Below are 23,139 nucleotides of genomic sequence, written 5' to 3'. Positions count from 1 at the left end.
ATCTTTAATTGAGTAGATTCTGATCATACATTATATAATAATATGAGAAAGCAAAGATGAACTTGCATGTACAGCCTGAATATCCCAACTTCCTGGATGCATATTATTAGATAGACTATTAAAATTGTTATTCTACTGTAGTTTTGACAGGGTAATGTAGATATATATTCACCATAAATTTTCATTTTCTTTATACTTTACCTTTTTTCTTTTAATCTTCACTTTTAATTATCTAAGTATGCAAACTTAGAAGAATATCTTCATGTTATTAAAAAAAAATTCTTTTTGTTTGCTGCTTGTACACAGAAAAGTCAGGGAAAGAACAAACTTTTTCTTTTCTGTTGATGCTTGGGTTCTTCCAATTAAGGTTTCAAGTACAATCTGCTAGACACACCACTTACAGAGGTGTATATTACAGTTTTCATGGCTAAAACCATCTTTGAGCTCATCTCTGGTCAAATGGTAAGATTACACTTCTTTAAAAAGCAAAGCTGAGCTAAGTCTGGATGAAAAGCTTGCCCACACTGCTGCATGACTAAAGGCATTTGAGGTTCACTTCGAGTTCCAATAGTTAAAATAAAAAATGAGTTCCGATTTATTTGTTTATTTTTTAAAATATTATTCCAAAAAAACCCAAATATTTTAAATTTAGTTTGAGGTTTTAATATTTTTTCTTGTGTGTGCATGTCAATACATTTGAAATAAATTTCTCCTTCAAAGTAATGAAATAAAATTCAAGAAGCCTAATTTTGAATTTGAAAATGTCAAATAGCTTCCCTTTACATTTTACCAAGCCTGGAAACCTATTTTCAACAAGCAATGAGAAACACTGAACATGAATAAAGGCCAAATATTTATTCCCTCGTCATCACTCAAATTTTCAAATCATTATGTAATTTACAGTAATATTTTATTTAGCATCAATTTTGCATGAATAGTTGCATATTCCAGCTCAACCTTGCATTTCATGTTCCTTCTTAAGGCAGGAGCACACAGTTTCATCATATTTTATATGTCAGTCTTGGGAGGAATTAATCAAGTTTTAGATGTTTGTATGATTTAAATATATGGAATATCCACAGCACTTTCTGATGCTGCTCCTTGCAAGTAACATTTACTTCATTGAGCACTCATTTGAGCATTGACCATGTCCTATTCTCAACCAAAGCACAGTCTATGAAAAGACAACACATCTTTATTTTAGGCTGTTATAAACTTAAAATATTTTTTAATTACTTTACTGCTAACTGATTTAAACGTCAATCTATTTAAGCTCAAGCTGTAATATTTCCCATGTAAAATTTAGGTAATGGAAATGATAATACATAATGTATGTGATGAAATGTGCATTTCTTAAAGATTGAATGAAAACAGATTTTATGTTTTTACTTTCAAAATTCTGTTCTGTTTTGACACCTCACTTTCAAAAAAAGGTTCTCAGCAACTTCCCAGAAGGCATCTCCACTTGATTAGAATATATATATTGTAATGCAACTATTGATCTCCCTTAATCTTCTGTTCTCGTGCAAAAATTTCTACTGACCTTGGAAAAAAATCTCTCTAAATTTGAGGTATGGGTAGTTATTCTAAGAGAAGTTACATGGTTACATGGCTAGCAATGACATATTTAAATCAAATACAATCCATCAGAAAAACTTCAAGGAATTTCTTGCAGATATTATTACGAAAGAGTAATATTTTTAATATTAGAACCAAAACATTTTTTAAATAAATTTCATACTAACATTCTGATTATAATTCATCAAAATGGCAAAGGACTGGTAAAAGACAGATGAGCAGGCTCAAAGTGGCCAATAATACAGGCACTTTTAGACCAAGGATTTTCAGGAGCTGAGCAGAATGTTTTTTTCCAAGAGCCAGGAGGTAAGGGAGGCTGGTTCTGAAGTGATGGATGTCGATGCCTTCCTGAATGGTTATAGCATAAGCCTGGGATCTAACTGAATATTGAAATCACAAAAAACACACAGGCCATTTCTGTCTTCTACATTCAATCCTGCAGAGAACAGTGTCGGATCACACTACCACAAAGCACATTTCCCAGGAAAAACAGGAAATTATATAGCCAGCAGAAAAATCCACTCTTTAGCAAGTGATTGTCAGGTAGAAATGGTGACAATTCCCCAAAAGATTTCTCTTTACATATTTAGCAACTGAGTATTTCAGTCAATATTACTCCTAAACCTCTCCCTTTCAACCACTTGGATTATTTACTTATTCTAGTGGATACTGCCCAATTTTAAATAATTGCTTGATGAGCTAATTAACATTTGATCAAACAAAAAATTTTCATAACATTTCTTGGTTTTGTATGTGTCATTTGAGTTTTCTTTCGTTCTTTGAATTTTCTAAGTACATTCTTCTCAAGAACCTCCACAGCAAATCATCCTAAACTTCCATGTCTGCTGGCTTTTCTAGAGACAATGTTTTTAGAAAATGTCCTAAGATCCTCGCAAAATAACAGAAGCACTGTCTAAATAAATAAATACTACAACACACAATAAAACTTTTTTCCTTGAATAAACACTCAGAGGGTTTTTTCGTACCTGCATTAGAAAGAGACCTGATTCTGTGAACTCAATGAAAACGCAGACAATATATTTCCAAGGGATAGCTTCAGTTAGATACTTTAATGATCTACATGTGTTTAATGTTACTCATCCATTATCACAGACAACCTGGAAAAATTCTGTGCTCACTCTTTGAAAATTGTTGGAATTTTTATACCAATTTAGGATCTTCTAGAACAGAACTAATAGCAGGCATTTATTAAAAAGTTGCAGAGAAAAGTGCCTAAAGTTTTTAATTTTTATATGAATATATCTATTTATTCATGTATATGCATAAGTATTTATATTACTGTTAGAAAATTGTTTAACTTTTTATGAGATAGAAGCAAGAGGTTTAGGCAGCAGCCACAAAGTTTGTCTTCAGATTATTCTCAGTTTACTTCAGATTGAGTTTCATGTGACTTGATCATCATTTAAATGGTGGCAATGGAAGAAATTAGGACTGTGTTGTTGTAGTATAAACAGACTGAAACAATGAAGACCATCGTCTTCAAAATTAAAATTTCTGCTTCTATTTATGCTTTTAATGCCAGATACATAAATGGATTTAACTCCATAAAATAGGATAAGAGAGAATTTTTGAGATCTCAGCCTAACATTGTGATCCAAAGCCATTCACTCAGTGAGCTCTTCATTTCTCAAAACTAATTCCTCTCTCATAAAAAATTCTAGCATAGCTGGAGTCTACACTTCTGGGAATTTCCAAGATTAATGCCAGAGGGAAAATATGCTGTTTGTCTCTTTCTCAACCCATTTGGGGATCCAATAAATAGCTAGAAGAGTAACTAAAATGTAGATGGAGTCCAGAATAAGCGGCATTAATATATCTAACGAACTGAGAACCTCACAGTATGGTTTTGCTGGCTCTACCTAAAAAATATGCTTGAAGGAGGAGGAAAGAGAAGCAGTGGAGCTACCTCAGTCTTATCTTCTGTTGCTTATCCTTGCTTCCTGTTGCCAGTATAGTAGCTGATGCTCAAACTCTGTACAGAAGTAAATATGTAGCAATATCCACTCTTTCATTCCTTCTAGCCCCATAGCTACGATAGAACAGATCCAACATAGACAATTCTAAATACTGTGTAAGAATGGAAATTTACTTAATATATGCACATATTTCCTAAACCAAAATATTTTTAATCTGCCTAACTTTTTTCTCAGTCCCTTTCATCTATATTCCACACTTCTTTATGCAGATACAGAATCTCATAATAAATGTAATATCTAATTACATCATAGGTTATGACACAATTTCTATATTGTGGCAACTAGTATGCAATTTAACAGTGAAGAAAATCTCCAAGGTTATAACACAATTTCTATATTGTGGCAAATAGCATGCAATTTAACAGTGAAGGGAAAAATAATTATAAATTTTATTCTTGCTTTTTTTCTCATTCCTGTTATCAATTTCTCTTATACAGAATTACTGCAATAAATGTATCCAGTACCATGTTTAGTATTTGTGTTCAGTTTGGACCCACCAGTACAAGAAAGGCATTCACAACTGGAAAAAGTGGCACCAAAATAATGGTAACAGAAGAGCAATGTAACACACTGGCTAAGGAAATCAGGTTTGTGCAGATTAGAGATTAGGCAAAAGGTTCAATTGCCATTGTCATCTATCTAACTGGTGATTGGGAATTCAGAAATTTTGGAAAGCTATGCAGCAAAAGCGATTGGCAAACAACATGAGCTGCAGCAAGGGAAACTCCAGTGGTGCAGTTTGACCTGAGAGGCTGAGGACTACAGCCATACTTAGAGCTCAATGGGACACAGGTTTGGGCAGTCTGACCCAAATTCAGAGTCTCACCTGCCTTGAGTGGGTGGTGAGATTAGGCAGCCACTAGAGGTGCCTTAAGACATAAACTACTTTTCACTTCCACAGTCTTTAGTCTTATTCAAGTGTATGAAGAATCAGGATGTAATATCTTAAATTACAAAACATTTTCTCACAGATGCAAGCTCTAATGCTAGAAGAGACCACACTGATCACTGAATTTGTCTTCTGTAGCCCACAGATAATTTTTTTGTGTTTTTCTTACAGTATCTAATTCTATTAGAAAGCATTTTTAAAGAACGTTATGATATCATGTCTCAACATTCTGAGCTGCAATGAGACTAACATCCAGAGAAATTACTCTACAGTTTAATTATCCTTGCTATTAGGAAATTGCATCTGCATTCAAAATTGAATTTATCCTAGTTCAATTTCAATTTCATGCTTTCTCCTCCAAGGCAGAAAACCCCTCAACATCTTATTTCTTCTTCATGAAGAAAGATTTGGGTACATTACTTCTTAAATTTCTCTTGGATTCATCAGCCAGAATTGCCTAAAAATCTTAGCATATAATTTTCCAATTCTTGGACCCCTCTTTGTTACTATTTTTCAAACTCCTGCAAGGTTTTAATTTTCTTCTTAGCATATATAGGAATCTAGCAGTATTCATCTTTGATTATTAGTACGCTTAGTATTCAACTAAGTAGAGCAACATGCCCTTATTTGCTGGCTCAATCAAAAATTTATTCCCTCTTTCTTAACATTCCATTTATTTTTGTATAGTCAGGCATAAAGCTCATACTTTTCATCTAGGAGCAGGTGTTGAGAAGACATCAAAGTGGCAATTAAGCCTTCTCTGAGTAAACTGCTTGCTAAAACAATTAAACAATAAATTTTAGATCATTACTTGCACTTCATATTCAATAGAGCATGTTTGTGAACACCAACCATGTGATTCACATCATGCTACCCTGTCTTTCCCTGCACTGCTTCCACACTCAGCCAATGATTTACGAAGACAATTGACAAAACCAGTACCTGACTTTGGATGACACAGCAATCTGCTGGAAGTATTACTGTTCACAAATGTGCCTCCAACCATATCTACACCTTCACAGCTGAACGGAGCCTGTTTCTTATCTAATGTCTCCCATTAACTCCATAAAAGGAAAATTTCTTGATCAAAATATAATGTGAAACTAAAAAGAACGTTTGAAGAAAAGAAATACCTGTATTATAGCCTATATCAAAATTATATTTACTTAGCTGCTTTATAATTTTACGTTTAAAACACACCAGGTTTGCTTGACAAAACCTATTCCTGAATTAACTCCTTTAAGTGTATTTTAGCTTCTACAAATAGAATAAGAAATAAACCATGTGATTATTTTTCTCAGATAAGACCTTCCTAAGGGCCTTCTCTTTGTTTGAATGCTGGAAATTTATTGCAGGTCATGAAGTCATTTGCATTTTCTCCTCTGTCTTTCAGCCTCTCCATTTTTCAAATGGTATTCCATACTACAAAAACTGTTTGAGACCGTTCTTGACTGTCAGTATCAATGTTTGAACCCCTTTCTGGTCTAAAACTCTGTTATACTTTTAGAGGAAGTGAAATAGATTAGATTAGCGATTTTTTTCAAACAGAAATATTATGCATAACTTATATGAAATTTTGAGAATGTTAGCAGATAATAAAAGCATCAAAAACAGTTCCTCAGATTCTCCTAGACTTCCTTTGGGCTAAATTTGGGGAAGCAGGCCCAGACATAATAAATACTAGTTTAGTGAAACATTTTGAATATTCACGATTTTTCACTCATAATTTACAAAGTACTTAAAGACAGCAATCACACCAACTGGTTAGGCATAAGTTCTAGTAATGCTTGATTTGCTCAGCATCTCCAATGCAAAACATGTATAAAAACATCATTAAAAATATGAGAAAAACTGCTTCTAGGAACATCCTGTAATTCCTAACTCCATACTATATTAACACTTAGTCAAACCTCTGTTAAAGCAAAATCATTCACTGCCATTGTTTTTGCTGAAAGTAGTTACTTATAATAATTATAGATTCCAAGCATGCACTGGTGGAAAAGTAGTGTTTTATTTTTCTTACATTTCAAACTATTTGTGTATAACCTAGAACAATGCTTACCTGAAATGTCTTGGTGAATTCTGAGCAACCTCTAAACAAAAATAACAATCTGAATAGAACACCTGCATGAAGCCTCAGAAAAGGAGTCATACACTTTGTTGCCATAGTTAGAGCAAGTAAACAATTCTCTCAAGCTCTGCACTTAGAATGGTTCAAGAAACAAGTGGATGTGGCACTTAGTGCTATGGCCTAGTCAGTAAAGTGGTGTTCAGTCAAGGATTGGACCCAATCATCTTGGAGGTCTTTTCCAATCATGTTTCTCTGTTTCTTGCATGCTTGTTGCTCCTTTCCCTTTCTAATGGGCTTCCATTCCTTCCCTTCTCTCTGCAATCTGGCTTAGTCTTGAGCTTTCAAGCAGAACAGGGAGTAACTCTCTAAAGTGAAAAAGTAGCTACCATGGAAATAAACATCCACAATGTTATCTCCCAGTACCAGACATTATTTAGCACAGATCTCCTACACTAAGGATGGAGTTGGAGTGAAATTAATAAAGATCTGCATATTTAAAATCTGCAATTTCAAAACAACTGAGTTACCCCTGGTAAATCTACAGCATGCTATATAATTGCAGCCTCGCTGTATGATGAGACATCAGCAGCATCAGCTTTTCAGTGTTTTTCAAAGGTGTTGGAAGGATATTGCAAATAAATTAGTCTTCAGCAGCAGATAACTATGGATTCTCCCCAGTACTAACTAGATGTATGATTCCTACATGACAAAATTAAGCAATCTTTTCTACACTTTGGATCAGGCAATTAAAATTGTGCATCTGAAAAAAATTCAGAATTATTTAAAGGAGAAAGTAAAAAATTAATAGTAAAAAATTAAATACATCTCCATTAGAAATTACCATTTCTATATTACATCTATTTAGCTATAGAAAGGCAAGGAAAAAAAAAAGGAGGACAATTAAAAACTCTAAATAAAATGCTTCACAGCAATAAAACTAATTGGTACTGCAAAACAACATGACCAGGGAGTCTGAAAAAACCTCAAAATACTACAGTAACTTGGAAGTATAGCTACTAATTTGAAGTAAAATCACATTTAATTGTTTCTCAGCCTTCCAATCTAACCACTTTCAGGTTAAATGACTCAGCTGCTTGTAATGCAGGCTGTGTAATCACAATAGTTATGTGCACTTGACCTTCTTCCTGTTAACAGAGAGACTCAATTAATTACTTGCTGTTTTAACCGGCCATTTCACCTTATCTTCACCTTTTTCAAAAGGGTTGAGTAACTCTAACTTAACCTTTGACTTTGGAAGCATTCATAGAAATATTTATCTACAAAATAGGAAGTTAGCCTGATCTAGGAAGGAGAATACCTGGGCTTCTATGCTTAAGAAAAAACAGTAATATATGCACTGTTTCATTAACCACTATGCTGTAATGTAGGAGCCACATTTCATCTTTTCTACAGCTGCCCAAACATTCTACTCTGTAATGGAAATAAAATATGACTTACTTCCATTGCAGTAGACAACAGAGGGAAATGCACAGAACACTGCAAAATGTAATCAATTGCTTGTAAATAATTCTTACACTGCCATATGGGATATTAGATAGAAATAACCTAAATAATCTACACATTACCTATTAAAATGATTAAAAAAATATGCTGTAATATGCATTTCTATATCTTCTTCCATTCTGGCTTTAGACCTCTTCCATGCATACAAAATCAAGTAATCAGTTGCTCACCCTAAAATGGCAATTGTATCTACACACCACACATTGTGCAGCAATTTTCAATCATTATTCCTTTCTAATGGGGTGCCAGAAAACTTTTCTAGTTATAGAACACCACCACTATTAAAAAAAGTACCAGATGCACATTTAGGTGTTACAAACATCAGTGACCTAGGAATAAAAACATTATTTATTTTGAGATAATAAACATTAAGAAGTCTGGTTCTTATATTGTCTCTCCTGGAGACTAATTTTACCGTGTCAGATAGGATTAACATTATATTTAGTTAAAAAATATGACTCTAAAGAAGCCAAAGTTTTTATCTATTTTGAAATCACCTAAACTCTATCAGCACACTGCTTTTTAAATTTTTCTAATGCTCTTTCAAGCACCTGTTGTGAAAATCTCTTTCTTGATAATTCTAAGTAGCTGGATATATTTTCCCAAATGTAATCTCAGCTACAGTTAAGAAGCTAAGCCTTTCAGATGAGTCAAGTCTGTTATAGTCAGTACAAAGAGTGTAACAATTAAAGTGGGATGAATCAGTCTTTGGAGGAGTATCTCTCTCCTCAATGACTACAAAAGAAGACAGACATCAGCTCAGTCTAGCCATCTTGACAGTAAATGATTAAAGATAAACTGTTTAAAAATATTGTTTCATCTACCTCATAAATATCTATAGGAGATTTTGTTTTTCAAATAACAAGTATTAACAGAGAGGTAAAGACTAATAACAATATAATGTATACTTTTTATATAGTTGTAATATACCTTCTTAGTAAAAAAAAGTTTAAGAGTAAAGACATGTCAATGTCAATTCATGGAAAACCAAAAAAAAACCCACCAATTTAAAGTTCCCTATAGAGGTCACTAGAAGTCCTGACTTCAGGATCATTTATCTTTTTTTCTTTATTTAATAGTGCTGTATGCAATACTAATACTTTTTTGTATATTTGTGACAAATAAAATGAAAATCAAATATCTTCCAACTAGTAAAGTGTAAAGATGGAAGTTTAACTAAGAAAAAATTTTGTATCTCTATTCATGATCATTAAAAAAGCTGTCTATAAGATAGAATACTAAATGTCTCTATGTTCTCACTAAGCACATGAATATATAAATTATTTTCAGAGTGTGCAGCGTTAACTTCACTGGAACTTGTATACAATTATATAATAAAATAACATTGCAGAAATAGAGAGTGCTGCTAAAGAATAACTGATTTATATAGCTGAAAACTTAATATTTTTTGTAATAGAATACAGAAAAAAAGTGAGAACCAGCAATAGCAAAACACAGCCACAGTTACAAAATGTCATTTGCAGAAGTTACAAGACATGCTTTAAAAAAAGTACAGTCATAAGATTACTGGACACAGGTAAAACCACTGACAATAAAAATAAGCCAACTTAAAGTTGGATTTTTTTTGCTTCATAGCTTCCACTTTTATATTAGCTACAGAATTATCTGCAGGTGGCCATGCTGCAAATGACGTCAAGCTGAACTAACCTTAGATTGGCTGCTGTGACAGAAATCCTTGCAGTACTAGAATTTATCACCTGCTTATGAGGATTTAGCAAAAAGAGGCAATGGCAAATTGAATAGGGAGTGTTTTTCCACATTATATTCTGTCCCAAAACACAATCTTTTGTGTCAGCAGGTCATCAAACATTTTGCTCCCTTTGGTAATAATTGCATTATCCTCTACTTATGTGGTTCCACAGAAAGAAGAAGACAACCCTTCACAATAGCTAAGGGTATTGTTTTAAGAGACTTTGATCACTTGAGCATGCATGAAGAACTTTGAGGCGTTTGTCAAGAATAAAACAGTGCCCCATGTTGGTTTTTGCCATGAGATTTTTAAGATTCTGAGCTGTAAGATATTTCTTTTCTTGTATGATGGCAAATGTATTTATTGAAAATATTAAGAAAGGAAGATTAAAGAGATAAGAAATATCACCAACAGTGAACAGCATAAAAATATTTATATCTACAGATGCTATTTCCCCTTCATCCATAGGAGTTTACAAGCTTTATAGACAGTGCTCCCCTTTGCTTGGAAGGCCAATCTGCTGTCTCTGCCCCAGCTGTGCACACAGCCCCAGGGTTTGGTCTGCACATTTGCTTCCCAGCTCTTCCCACGCTTCAGTCCGCTCTGGTTATTCCACCCAACACAAATTCTTCAGTCTCAGGCAGCAGCAAACCCCATCCTAGCTCCATCCAGCCTGTCAAACCCAAACCTAGGTGACAGTTTCCCACAGAAGGTCCCTGTCACCATTTTCTCTAAGGAAGTGACACGCTGCTCAGAATATTGCTAGATAAGGGAGAGACTGGCAGAAGAGATAAGAAGGGAGAGGGAAAGAATAGACATAATTTTGTAGAAACTTTTTTCACATTCTGAGGACTAATTCCTCTTCATCCTCTATCCATGGGTGGATAGAAATATATCCATATTTCAAACAAATAGTTTATATTTTTTTCTATTCATCTTTTTTAACTGGATCACTTAAGAACAAGGTGAATTCCAGTATTACTAAAATTTGAAAATTTTGGGCCAGTCTTAAGTTTCTTTTAACCCATTGATCCATGGGTTAGGGTTTTTTTAAAGAAAATTCTTATTTCTGAAAGTTTTATAGAAGAAAAAAAAGGAGAAAGTCCTCTCACAGAAAACAGTCAGAAAGATAGCAAAGTAAAATGCAAGCCAGAAGGACTAACGACACAAGCTTGTATGAGACATTAGTGTGGAAGAATAATTATTTGCTTTTTAGTGACTGGAAGTACTAGCAGTATGAGCAATTGGGAGGAAAAAAGGCAAGATATGGCCTGGGATTACCAAAACTTTTCAGAAATTCTACTGGCTCTACTGCAAAATATTTTATATATGTAGCTTACATATTATTCTGTATTTCAGACAGTCTTGACAAATTCTTAAATGTGTTAACTGTCTCTGTTGACAGAGAATCTCAATTAGAAACGCAAAAAGGTTAATTCAGCCAATTCAAACTAGGCATTGTTGCCTTTGTGATTTTAAAGTCTTTACCTTTTCATTGAAGATGAATATCTGCAACAAGTTTGGAACACAGACTTTCATGCATCTGGCATTGCTTTCTTACTTTAAGAAAGCAAGAACAATACAAATTATTTGGGTTACAAACAGCCAAAAAGTAAGAGTAAAAATTGGGAAATTGTAGTTCTTTTCAACACTAGTGACTACTGCATCACAAAATTAATTATTTAGAACAGCCTAACCTTATAATTTTGATTCTCCAAATGTTATTCTACTACACATTCCTGATCAGTATTTACTGCAGTCAAAAAGCATAAAATATATACTGGAATATATTTAAGCTGTATGATGTAGTGTTTTGAGGCACTAGCTGTATACTTCTGGCTCAAAATCTAAAGATAGCTTTTGCATATGTGCTTCAAATGACGCATCACTACAGAAATGGTTACTAACACACTTGCTTAAAATTCAAGCTGGCAATCCGTTTAGAAAGTAGGGTAATGGTAAGGCTGTCAGAGCCATTATGGTAGAAGTATAACCTTACTTCTCTGAAAGAAGCTGTGCAAGAGTATAAAAAGCATCTGTGAGATTTGCTTGAAGGATTTATATAATTCAAAACCAGTTAGATTAGGTTAAGTTTCTTAACTGAATAGCAATACTAAAGCTTCCTACTTATGTAACTCTGTACATTCAAAACAGTGACTGACATTCATGATTTATGGTGTTTGATAAAAAGCTACCAGGGTACTCATCTATGCTATTCAAGTTTGCTGTGCAGACGGTATGCAATGGAACTAAGCTTTACAAATGATTAATTGGAATATAATCAAAATGTTATTAAAAATAGTTGTCACATTTGAAACACTAGATGTTTCTATGCTTTGTGATCAGTTCAAGTTGTCAAGATGAGTCACCAGCAGCAAAACAACTAGTGACAGGCAAGGAGCTCTCAGCAGGCAAGGATGTTTGTGGTACAAATCTGTCGTATAAAGCATAATGGGAATCCCTCAAATTCCTGAGCTTGGAGGAGGAAAAACAATGAAATCTGTTCTTCCATTAGATGTTCACAAGCATGTCTGTGCTAGGATTAGGCAGCATTAATTCTTTGAATGTAGAGAGGAGCCCTTGATCTCCCATAAAGACAAGCCAATTTGTTCATGAGGGTGGGGGATTCGGTACACGCACACGAGTTTCCACAAAGGGCAACACTCACAGAGAGGTCACTCCAGTCAATGCAGCAATGAAATAATAAATATTTGCTTAAACTAACTTTATTACATTTCTGTTTCATTATGAAAGTAAGGGGAATTATAGATAAAAGAAATGGTTGAAATACCTCCCCATCATCATTACATGTTGTCTTCAATTGAGAGAGGAATCTACATTATACAACATTCTACACAGACCTCTTTACCTATTGATAATTAGATAACAGATTAACTGTGACTGTAACAAAATCAGTGTTGGATGAAAAAATATGGAGAATTATGTGGCTAACTTGTGCTCTTTTTCAGTTCCTATGCTTTAGAAAGAAAACTCTGCATCATTTCAGGATTTTCACATGGTATCCGCAATGATACAAAATATAGCATGAATACAAAATATAGCATGAATACCTGTCGTGAATCTGAAGGCAAGATCTGAAGTATATTTAAGGAGAGGCATCTCAAAGAAACCTGACACAGCCTGGGCTGAACTTCTGTAATTCAAGCAAGCTGTTAGTGGCTAAACTTCGACATTATGATAATACATATGGCGTCATGTTGGCTCAAAGGAAGGACTTCATAGCTAATTCACTAGAGTTCATTCTTTCTTTGTTCTATATACCTTAGGGTCAATAAGGAAGGGAAAAAACCTTGTGCCTGACTTCTTACATGTGCAGGGTTAGTATGTACATGCTAGCAATGCCCCCATCACATGAAGCTTCTTCTTACATCCCTACAAAAATGGGATGTGTACAAAAGTCTGTTATCCCGGTGATGGCAATTATCCTTAGAATTCCTACTAATCAGCACCAACTATAAGACAAAGTCACCCTAACTTCCAGTAAAAGAAGGATCAAATTATTTTTTCTCTGTCAGGAGCTGAAAAGGAAAACATGGGTAGCCACCATGAAACAGTCATGTTGATAATGTATATGTAGGCCTGAGATTTCAGGTCATCAGATTTCACTCACATAACGTGATATTGAGCCTAATAACTTGTGATTGGTTAAAGCACAATTTGGCATTCTACTTTCATTTGAAGATTCTGATAAATGGTCACTTTCTATTGCATTTTTCTTTGCTTAATCACAATTATCCTCTGAGTGTTAATAATATTTTCACATTTGAAGTTGTCCAATATCCTTTAAATTTTTTCTCAAAATTAAGTTTGATGTACAGAATAGGGTCAAACAGAAAAACTTCCAATGCCATTTTTATGCATGACAAATTCTGTGCAATTTTAGAAGAGCTTCTCTCTCTCAAGACACAGATAAGAAACATTTAAAACTATTTTACATCCTGAGAGTTGTTAGCCAATTCAAAGACAGATGCAAGATCTTTTTTCTTTTATAAACTTACTCTGCTTTCACCATTACTTCTTTATGAATAATTTAAGGCTGTCTGTTTGAAAACAATTAGACAGGGGAAAATAAGCCTTGCAGTCCCCTCACATTATTTCCTGTAGTCATTCATCTTCATTTCTTTAAACATTGTCCCCACTTCTGCTCCACTGGCTTCCATTAGCTGGTGCAAACTTTGGATGAACTAGAAGGAATGCAGCCAAAGGAAAACCTCATTTAAAAAATAAATTTTTTAAAAAGTGCAAAAAAAAAAAAATCACAGTGCAACCTAAAAGAATGGTTTAGCTTCTGTTTGTGTTAGTGAGAGTGGGAAATTGAGGAATAAGTAACAGATTTCTCTCTGCTTGACCTAAATGTTTTGGTGAATTGAAATGGTTAACTTGTTTGAATTAAGAACATAGGCATCTAAGTAGAAAAATTTCAAAAGGTCAGATAGAATAATATGAAGCCTGACTAACAGCATATGACCCAAAAAAACAATAAATAAGTGTAAAGTAAAAACTATTTGTCTCATTTGAACAGTCACATGAAAGGAGATACATAAAAATAGTTTTTAGACCCCTAACAGCTGAGTTCTGGTTTATCCAGCAGATAGCTAGTTGAGTAAATAAATATCAGCAACATTCTTGTTTGCCAGATCTGAGATCACATTGAGTCTTTTAAACACATTCTCAACTTTGGTTGAATGATCTGTAGTTCAGTGTTTGCAAAAGTCAATAGAATTGCAACTATACTCAAAAAGGTAAAAAAATATTTCAAATTTTATGGAAAGTCACAATCTATCTTCAAAAAACTCTAAATACAAAGAAGCAGAAAGTTTATAGATTACATTCAACAGTTCCTTCAAGAAAAATTTTGTAAGCTACAGTAACAGCTCGTAATCGTATTCTGAACAAAAATGCATTATTTCTTTTCTTAAAAAAATTAATGATATCAAGAAATTGGTTTTGGAGATAAGGAGAAAAGAGAGAATAGAAACTTGTGTAAACAAGAATTTTTAACACAAAGTTCATTTGTGAATTTGTTGTATATTGCTTGCAGCAGTTCAATGAGATTGCATACATTTCAGAAGAATTTTAGACTGCAAGTATTTTAATGAAACAGATGCAGTCTTCTCCCCAACTGTTGAATAACAATTTCATCACTCATCTAGTGGAGCAGAAAATGTATGAACCAAATTAGAAAAACCTTCTCCATTTGAATATAACAAGCCCTTAAATGCATAATAAATTTTGGAAAGAAAATTAGCCATATAAACACTAATGTGCACTGTGTATTTAATGGTTTTTATCATGTGTGGAAATGCAGTGCTCTACTCAATTGATCAGGTTATAATCATACAAAAATTAGAAACTACTAGCATAGTTCAAGGGAAATGTTGTAAAATGAGCAGTGGTACTAGATGTCCAACTTAAGATGCCTGAGGACCTTGTTATTTTTTTGGTTAAGAGCTCGTTTTACTTACTTTAAAGTGGGTCCAAAAATCATAAGATATATAGAAAAAAATTTATTTTGTCAACTCATCCCTATCTGAAGGATCACTAACGGTGAGTTATACATAACTTTAGGAGCCTATATCACTCGGTCTTGCATTGGTGGCATGATCTGTGAATTTGTGCATTCAGCACCAAAACAAGGATGAGATAATTATTAGACCTCCAATTTCCCAGAGATATCATCACTTTTGCCCTCTATAAAAGGTAGAACCTTCTTGTAACACTTAACCAGCAAATACATTATTTTCTTATAGGATGTTGCTAGTCCTGATCCACAAATTTGACTCCCTGACTTGACCTTATAGGACCTTCAGGCTTCATGCCTTAAGACTTGTCTGGCAGGCTGGACACCCAGCTTCTCCAACCACATCTCTGGCCTTGTCCCACACTGCTTTTCATAGAATCTCAAGTTGGAAGGACCATCTAGTCCAAATCCCTCCTCCTTGCAGGAGTATCTGAAACTAAGTTACGTGACTAAGAGTCCTGCCCTGATGCTCCTTGAACTCTCTCAGGCTTGGTGCTATGACCACTTCCTCAGGGAGCCTGTTCCAGTGCCCAAGCACCCTCTGAATGAAAAAACTTTTCCTAATCAATCAATCAGTTCAATCTGAACTTCCCCTGATACAGCTTCATTCCATATCCTTGTGTCCCATCACAGGTCATCAGAGAGATCAGCACCAGCCTTTCTGCTGCCCATCTTGAAGAAGGTGTCGATGGCAATGACTCCTCTCTGCCTTCCCTGTTCCCTTCTCCAGGCTGAACAGCCCAAGCAACCCCAGCCATTCCTCACACAGCTTCCCCTCAAGGCCCTTCACCATCTTGGTTGCCCTCCTTTGGACTCTCTCATAGCTTTATATCTCTCTTAAATTGTGGCACCCAAACCAGCCCCCAGCACTCGAGGTGAGGCTGCCCCAGCTCAGAGCAGAGCAGGACAATCCTCTCCCTTGCCTGGCTGGTCATGCTGTGCCTGATGCCCCCAGGACAGGGGTGGCTCTCCTGGCTGCCAGGGCACTGCTGACTCATAGCCAACTTGCCAGGACCCACAGATCTCTTTCTGTGTGTTCCTCTCCATCTTCTTGTTTGTACAAAGACCAGGATTACCCTGTCCCAGGTGGCAAATCTGGCAGTGAGTTACCACCTTGCTCCCTGGCTATCCAGGTCTCTGTAAGGCCTCCTCACCCCAGAGAGAGGCCCCTGGAGAGATCCTCCAGGTTGCAGCACTACATATTTCTGTACAAGAAACATACATTTGTTAGAGGGGACAGAGAAAGGCCTTACATACCCTTTTAAAAGGAGCAGCTGTAGCATACAATATTTTTTGCAGGGGCTGCAGGCCTGTCCCCAGGGTCTGAGGGACTGCACTGCCACCCAGCTGTCCACTGCTCCTGTGTCCCTTCTGTTCTTGCCTGTTCCTATTTCCCTGAGGGTTTGCAGTTCCAGCTCTATGCTGTCAGGCCACCCACTAAGCCCGAATGCCTTTGTCTTAATTCATATATCTCTAAAGCACTACAAGAACCTGATTAGCAATGACAAAGTGGCTGCAACATAACTGAAATAAATTTTTAATTACTTTAATTAAACAAATGCAAATTCCCAAATGCAGATGAGTTTAAACCAGTTTAACAAAGATCTAGTTCATTTCCATGCATGTTCTCAATTCTTCTTCTTTGCCATCCCTTGAGGATGGCAAAAAAATGAAAGCTTTCATGTGTTGAGCAAAACAATTGGTTCCGTAATATCATTCCAAAAACTAGATGTGCAGCTCAGGGCAAGAAAGAAAATTGCTACTCTGAGCAGAAAAGAGGAAGTTTCACAGGTTTTGACATCTCTTCAGGGCAATGAGAAACCACATGCTAAAATCTAGACTGTCAGTGAGCAGGAGACTAAGATTCACAAAACAGTGGGATGGAATGGATGGATGATGAGCGGGACTGAAGGGCAGAAACTGGCAATGGCATGGCTACACAATTACAACAGGGGTGGCTGATGAAGTCACCAAACTTCTGGGAGAATTTACAAGCTTAGGCTGGAAATCAGCAACTAACAGCATTCACAAAACCAGTAACAAAAAGTAACAAAGATTTTGGGGCGTTAGGGGCAGGTTGTGTTTTGTTTTGAGCATTGGTGTTTTGCTTTGTCTTTAACACTGACCAGCAACTACTGTAGAGCGATAGTAATTCTTTTAATTGCTAGAACTAAAATCCTTGTATCTTTCTGATTACACTGAGAAAAACACAGTCTTTGGTTAAATCAGTTTAAGCAATTCTAAGGTTTGGTTTACTTCAGTTGGTGAGCAAAGTTAAAAGTGAACAATTTTACTAGAACCACGAGCCTGAAATTACACACCAAGTGTAATTTCCTACATGGTCATCACAAGGCATGGTAATTTTGGTAACAGCAGGGGAAGGAACGGGTCCTGATAGCCTTCTGCACCAGTGCCTCTGAGTTCATTGTCATATGGGTAGAGCTTAACAACACTGCCTCAGATCACCAACCCACTCACTCCCTCAGCTACATACCTGCTATTTTCAAGTACTCTGCTTCATTAAACCTTAAAAGGACTCTGATTGCAAGCCACAGTTGGGAAGTGGTTACACTCTTTTTTTTCCCCTCTGTAATTAATACAAGTCTGCAGAATCTTACTCTCACGTTTCCAAAGTAGTACCATTTCGATTTACTTTTTTTCTAAGAGGAAGAGCAATTAATGGCTTCTTTAACTTGAGCAGACATTCAGATTGGGTTCCATCTGCCCTTTTAAGTGGGAGTGGGAATATTTTTACAGTATTTACTGCACCACTAAATGCCTAGTGCAGCCACAGGTGATTTAGCAGATTACAGAAGGCAATGAGACACTTCTAAATACATTTTCTCACTTTGAATTATAGTTGCTGAAATAAAATCCTGCAGGAACAAACAGTTTTGACAGATAACATATATACAATACCCTACTGCACAAACCTGTTGTTTACACAAGTAACTTCACAATGGATTTTCTGAAAGTTGAAAAATCACATAAAGATATTTACTGTCTTCAAGTTCTTGTAAAATACAGGCTATCAAGCTATATTTAAATACTTTAAGGAAGTAATCACCTCATTTAAAAAAATTATGTATCATTGAAATGGAAATGTCAGACATGTCAGCAATTAATCACTGTTTACACAGGAGCTCACTTGTCAAAGTGACTTGCCAGCTATTGTAGACCAAGGTATTACAGACACTTTTCACAACGTGTTCAACTGTGCAAGTGCCAATAACTCTGTCTCTCTTCCAGAAAAGGTACAACCATGTAAATAGGCACACTGACATCTAAGGCTGAAGAATGATCTCCCTATTCAAGAACAGATTATACCCTGTCCTGCCAACTGTCTTTGTGGAATTACCTATGTGATCCCCAAAGCAAGCATGAAGGTAGGAGTACCAGCACACCAACCCATTCCTACACTGGATGAGGAAAATATTGAATCCTAACCAATTCTAACCCTTCTCTTTAAAGGAAAAGGGTGAAGTGATATCTCAAAAGAAGTCATATCACCTCTCCTTTCTCAATGAGGCTTATTACAATGCTTCTGGCAAACTATTTTTCTTTTTCAATGTAATTCTTTGTTTCTCTAGTTTCACTGCAGTAGGTCTATTTCTTTTTACATACTGGCAACTACCTATATTTTTCCTCTTCGTAAAGATGCTATTTACTGAGAACCTACATTCAATTTAGCTTTTTTCTAATTTTGAGGTACAATGAGAATCTGTTAGGTAGAATGGGAAACAAAAGGACACACCAGAAATTAACAGACATCAAAAAATTATTTTGTAATACTGAAAATATTCAAAACTGAATTTTCAACTTAAAATATTTTCAACAGCATATAAAATTACCAGAATGCACAGAAAAACATAATTAGCAATAATAAAAAGAAAAATTAATGTCTTCTGTTTTGTTAATTATAAAGGGATCAAGAAGAATGAAAATGGGAATTTTGCTTCTATTCTTGAGAAATCAGCTACTCTTAAAAAAACCCAAAAGTCACACAGCATGAAATTATAGACTCCTTACCTATTGTGAACTTTGGCTACTCAATTCCAAATAAGCAGGTTTTTACTGTTAATGCTACGTATCAAGGACAATTTGCTTCTACAAAAAATCAAACTCAGATGGTATTCTTTTCTTGGACAGAGCAAGATAATACAAAATAAGTTACAGTAGTTGGTTTAGCTCCCACGGAAATAAATGCTGGAAAAACTTCCACTCATTAAGCCAAGCCAAAACTAAGCCTGTAGCTCTCATTTGGAATCCTAATGACCATAAGAAGACAAACTGTAAATAACTATCAAACTATAACCTATAGCCTTGTCTTCAAATGCGGCTCAAGATTTGAAGTTTAACCAACAATTCATGAATTGTAAAGATTATGGTATAGGGATTTTTTTTTTTCCAAGGAGGTTTACCTTTGTATTCAGAAACTGAAAGGCATCTTGCAGGACAAATTTTGAGAAAAATAAATCTTATCAGTCCTGATGCAGACTTCCATGAAAGGACATAGAGATACTTTAAATGCTGTCTGTTCCAAAGAAGAGAGTTTTAGACCTCGTGGGGATCTACCTGAAAAATCCATGGACAAGTAAATGGCAACTGATAAACTTTTGAAACATAATTGAAATACAGCAATATATTATAGCATTTGAAACCACAGACTTGCATGTTAGTAATAAGTAGAGGAATTATTTCTTCACTATTACAGTAAGTGTGGTGGGGTGGATGTTTTATTGCCATCCAAAAAAATATCAAATAAATCATCTTAAAGAAAACCTGTTTTCACCAATGCCTTTAAGAATAAATTTGAATAAGACAAATATATTCTTCTTCTGCAAAATAACTTCTGTCATCACACCTTTCTATTAGTTAATTGAATTTCTAAATGTCTTGGCACGAATTTCATAGTATACAGCAGATTCATTAGGCAGCTCTAATAAGATCAGACATGTATTTGTTTATATGAAAAGTTCATTCAAAAGCATCAAAATTCTAAGACAATATCAAGAGACTTATGATTAAGTCAAACATTCAGGCTTACTAGTACTTTTTATATTTATCAGATTACCAATTTCACAGTGAATATATTGGTATTGTCCTTGTATGTCACTTGCATACAATACTCAGAGTTAAACTAATTTGGCTAACATCCAGCTACATATTACATAGTTTAAATTATCACTCTCTTGGTGAATATTCAACAGATCAGAAAGGAAATAAAAAATGAAAGATAATTATAAGAAACTTGTTACTACTTGAGCTTTAACCTAACCTTGGTGTTATCCAAAAATTACTTTTTTTTTTCTATTCATGGGTAATAATAACTGCACTAATAGCAATTAATACATAAACAAAATGAAAAAAAAAACCAAATTAATCATAGATTGCAGGCCATGCCCACTAAAACCTGTAAGCGAATTTTTAAGATTAAATAAATGAAAAATCATTGAAATAAATTTTAAAACAATCAAAAAACAGGGTGAAAACACTGTGACCAGGAAGAAGAAAGAGAGAATAAGAAACAGTCTCTCAGTCTCTCATAAACTCTGAGGAAAACCAAAAAGGTTTTCAATAAATACTTTGTCAGTTAAATGCATAATATATATAATAGTGACCAAGGAAAACAACAATAAACTGTGTTAGCCAATTCTGTACTTAATTCAAATCTTCGAAATGTATTAATGTGTGAATTTACTAAAAAGAACAAATATTAGTGATATTCAGACAGAGAAGTAAAGGAAATGTAACTTCTTATTTGTTCCTTGGATACCCTTGAGATTGGGTACATTGCAGGGGATAGAATTTTGAATACAAGAATGCCAAATACAGTGTCTGTTTCAGATAAAATCATATTAAAGGGTCTGATGGAATACCATCATCACTGCTGGTAAGACATTTGATTCCAGCAACATATTAAATGTGAGTTGCTTTGGATTCAGGCCTAAGGCCATCTCCTAAAAAACACAAACCAAGAAAGAGAATTCCATCAATTTTTCCTATATTTAAGCTTCTTAAATGAAGAGTTCAAAACCAATTTTTATCCTGAATATCTCTGGTTACTTTTATATATGCAGTGCTATTCTGGTGAAAGAAATGTAAGGACTGCTACAACTAAGAAACATCACTGGTGTTTTCACCATTTCACCAACTTTAAAATATCACCTTTAGCAGACTAAGACTCCAGACATATTCCTTTATTGCTTATAGCTCGTATTTGTGCATTGTTCATTGCGTTGATTAATTTTTTTATTATTTTAATAACAGTGTATATTGCTGAAGGATTGAGGAAAACATATGGCTTCTTCAGTTTACTCATCTAATTTATGATAATGAATTTAATGTAAGTCTCTATTAATCACACTGGTGATTAGGGAATAAACACTTAAAGGTTGCAAATAAAGAAAAATAATTCTAATTTTTTTACCACAGTGTATAATATTTCTGGATGTTTTCAAAGGCTTGTATTTATTATAGTAAAAATAAATGAAAAATCTAAAAGTGGTATCTATGCACAGAACCAACATCTTTATCAAAACAAGACAGTGATGACTCAAGGATTACCTCCTACACAATTTAAATTAATTTTCTTGAGTAATTACATCTAAGTACTATTCTTCCCTTTCTCAGCATCTTGATCTCTTTGCCTTGTAAAAGAAGAGAAAAGGATTAAGTCCCAAATACCAAAACAGCAACATTTTAATCAGAAAACCCACACTTGTGATACTGTGATGTTCAAAGGAACAAATGAGTTGGCCTTTGATGATTCTTGTGAGTCCCTTCTGACTCAGGATATTCTAAGATGCCATAAAAAATTAGTCTGTCATAAACATTTCTAACAAAAATCTACTTGGCTTGAGACTCAGCATTTATCATTATTATAGGTTTGTAAAGGGAGTATGATTGTATTTTTATCTAATGTGCTTAATTTACTACTTTTTCTTCCACTTGTGATGCTTTAGGAATATTCAGCATTAATACCATATTAGCTATTACAATGCCATTTATTACCTGAACTGCTCATCACATTTAGTAAGTACATCAGTTCACAAGCAGCATTTACCTGTTCCAATTCTGATAGATATCATCTAATGCTACATATTTCATATAATAGAACTGTCAAATTAGTGGGCACTCAGAAGTAGAGATCATACAGTTTATGATCTAGTGATTCTAGTAGTGCTATTTCAAATGTAGCCTTCATAAGAGGAGTCCGAATGTACTAAATATATCTATTTATAACAATTTCCTGGTTTTAACATTTTCTAAGTATAACTCTGACTGTCATTTATAGATGATTACAGGTTTAAATATATTTTTTGTTAAATTCTCTGATGGTTAATCAAGGAAAGTGAGTTGGCCGCATTTAATTTGGCTTCAATCAGTTTGGCTTCATGTGTTACTGATTCATCAGTCTCTTTATTTACACAGGAACTCCATTTTATTCCAGTGCCTAAAATCCCTTTGTCTCAGTCTTCATTCTGACTTCTGATGTGAATGAAGAGGCATCCTTTGAGGATACAGATAACAACTTTCCTATGTCATTTGCCAGGCTAGGAGATAGCCTGGGTGCCCTTTGCAATCTCTCTCAGAGGGGGGCCAGAAGTTAGAATACACTAACCTACAACATACAAGTCCCCACATTTGTGTATGTAACTCAATGGAAACCCTACATTCTAATGAAACATCTATTTTTCTGTTGATAAAAACTAAAAATTCTGCTTGTCCTGCTAACACAGGGAGAAAAATGTTACATCCTTTTTTCTACCATACCCTGATTGCTACATATCTCTCAGGATATGTTTTTTTTTTGAAGGATGAAAA

The 23,139-nt window shown here is 34.7% G+C and overlaps 1 protein-coding gene across 2 annotated transcripts in view; it reads right to left on the bottom strand.

The window, feature by feature from the left end:
* IMMP2L (inner mitochondrial membrane peptidase subunit 2) overlaps positions 1–23,139 on the bottom strand; it is a 407,502-nt gene that overhangs the window by 139,138 nt on the left and 245,225 nt on the right. The window lies entirely within an intron of this gene.

This window comes from Melozone crissalis, unplaced genomic scaffold (assembly GCF_028551555.1).
Source record: "Melozone crissalis strain CALT ecotype California unplaced genomic scaffold, PUWL_Pcris_2 ptg000004l_1, whole genome shotgun sequence".
In the NCBI taxonomy this organism is placed as follows: domain Eukaryota; kingdom Metazoa; phylum Chordata; class Aves; order Passeriformes; family Passerellidae; genus Melozone; species Melozone crissalis.
The sequence above is the reverse complement of the archived record's forward strand: the minus strand, read 5'-3'. Positions and strand labels throughout refer to the sequence as shown.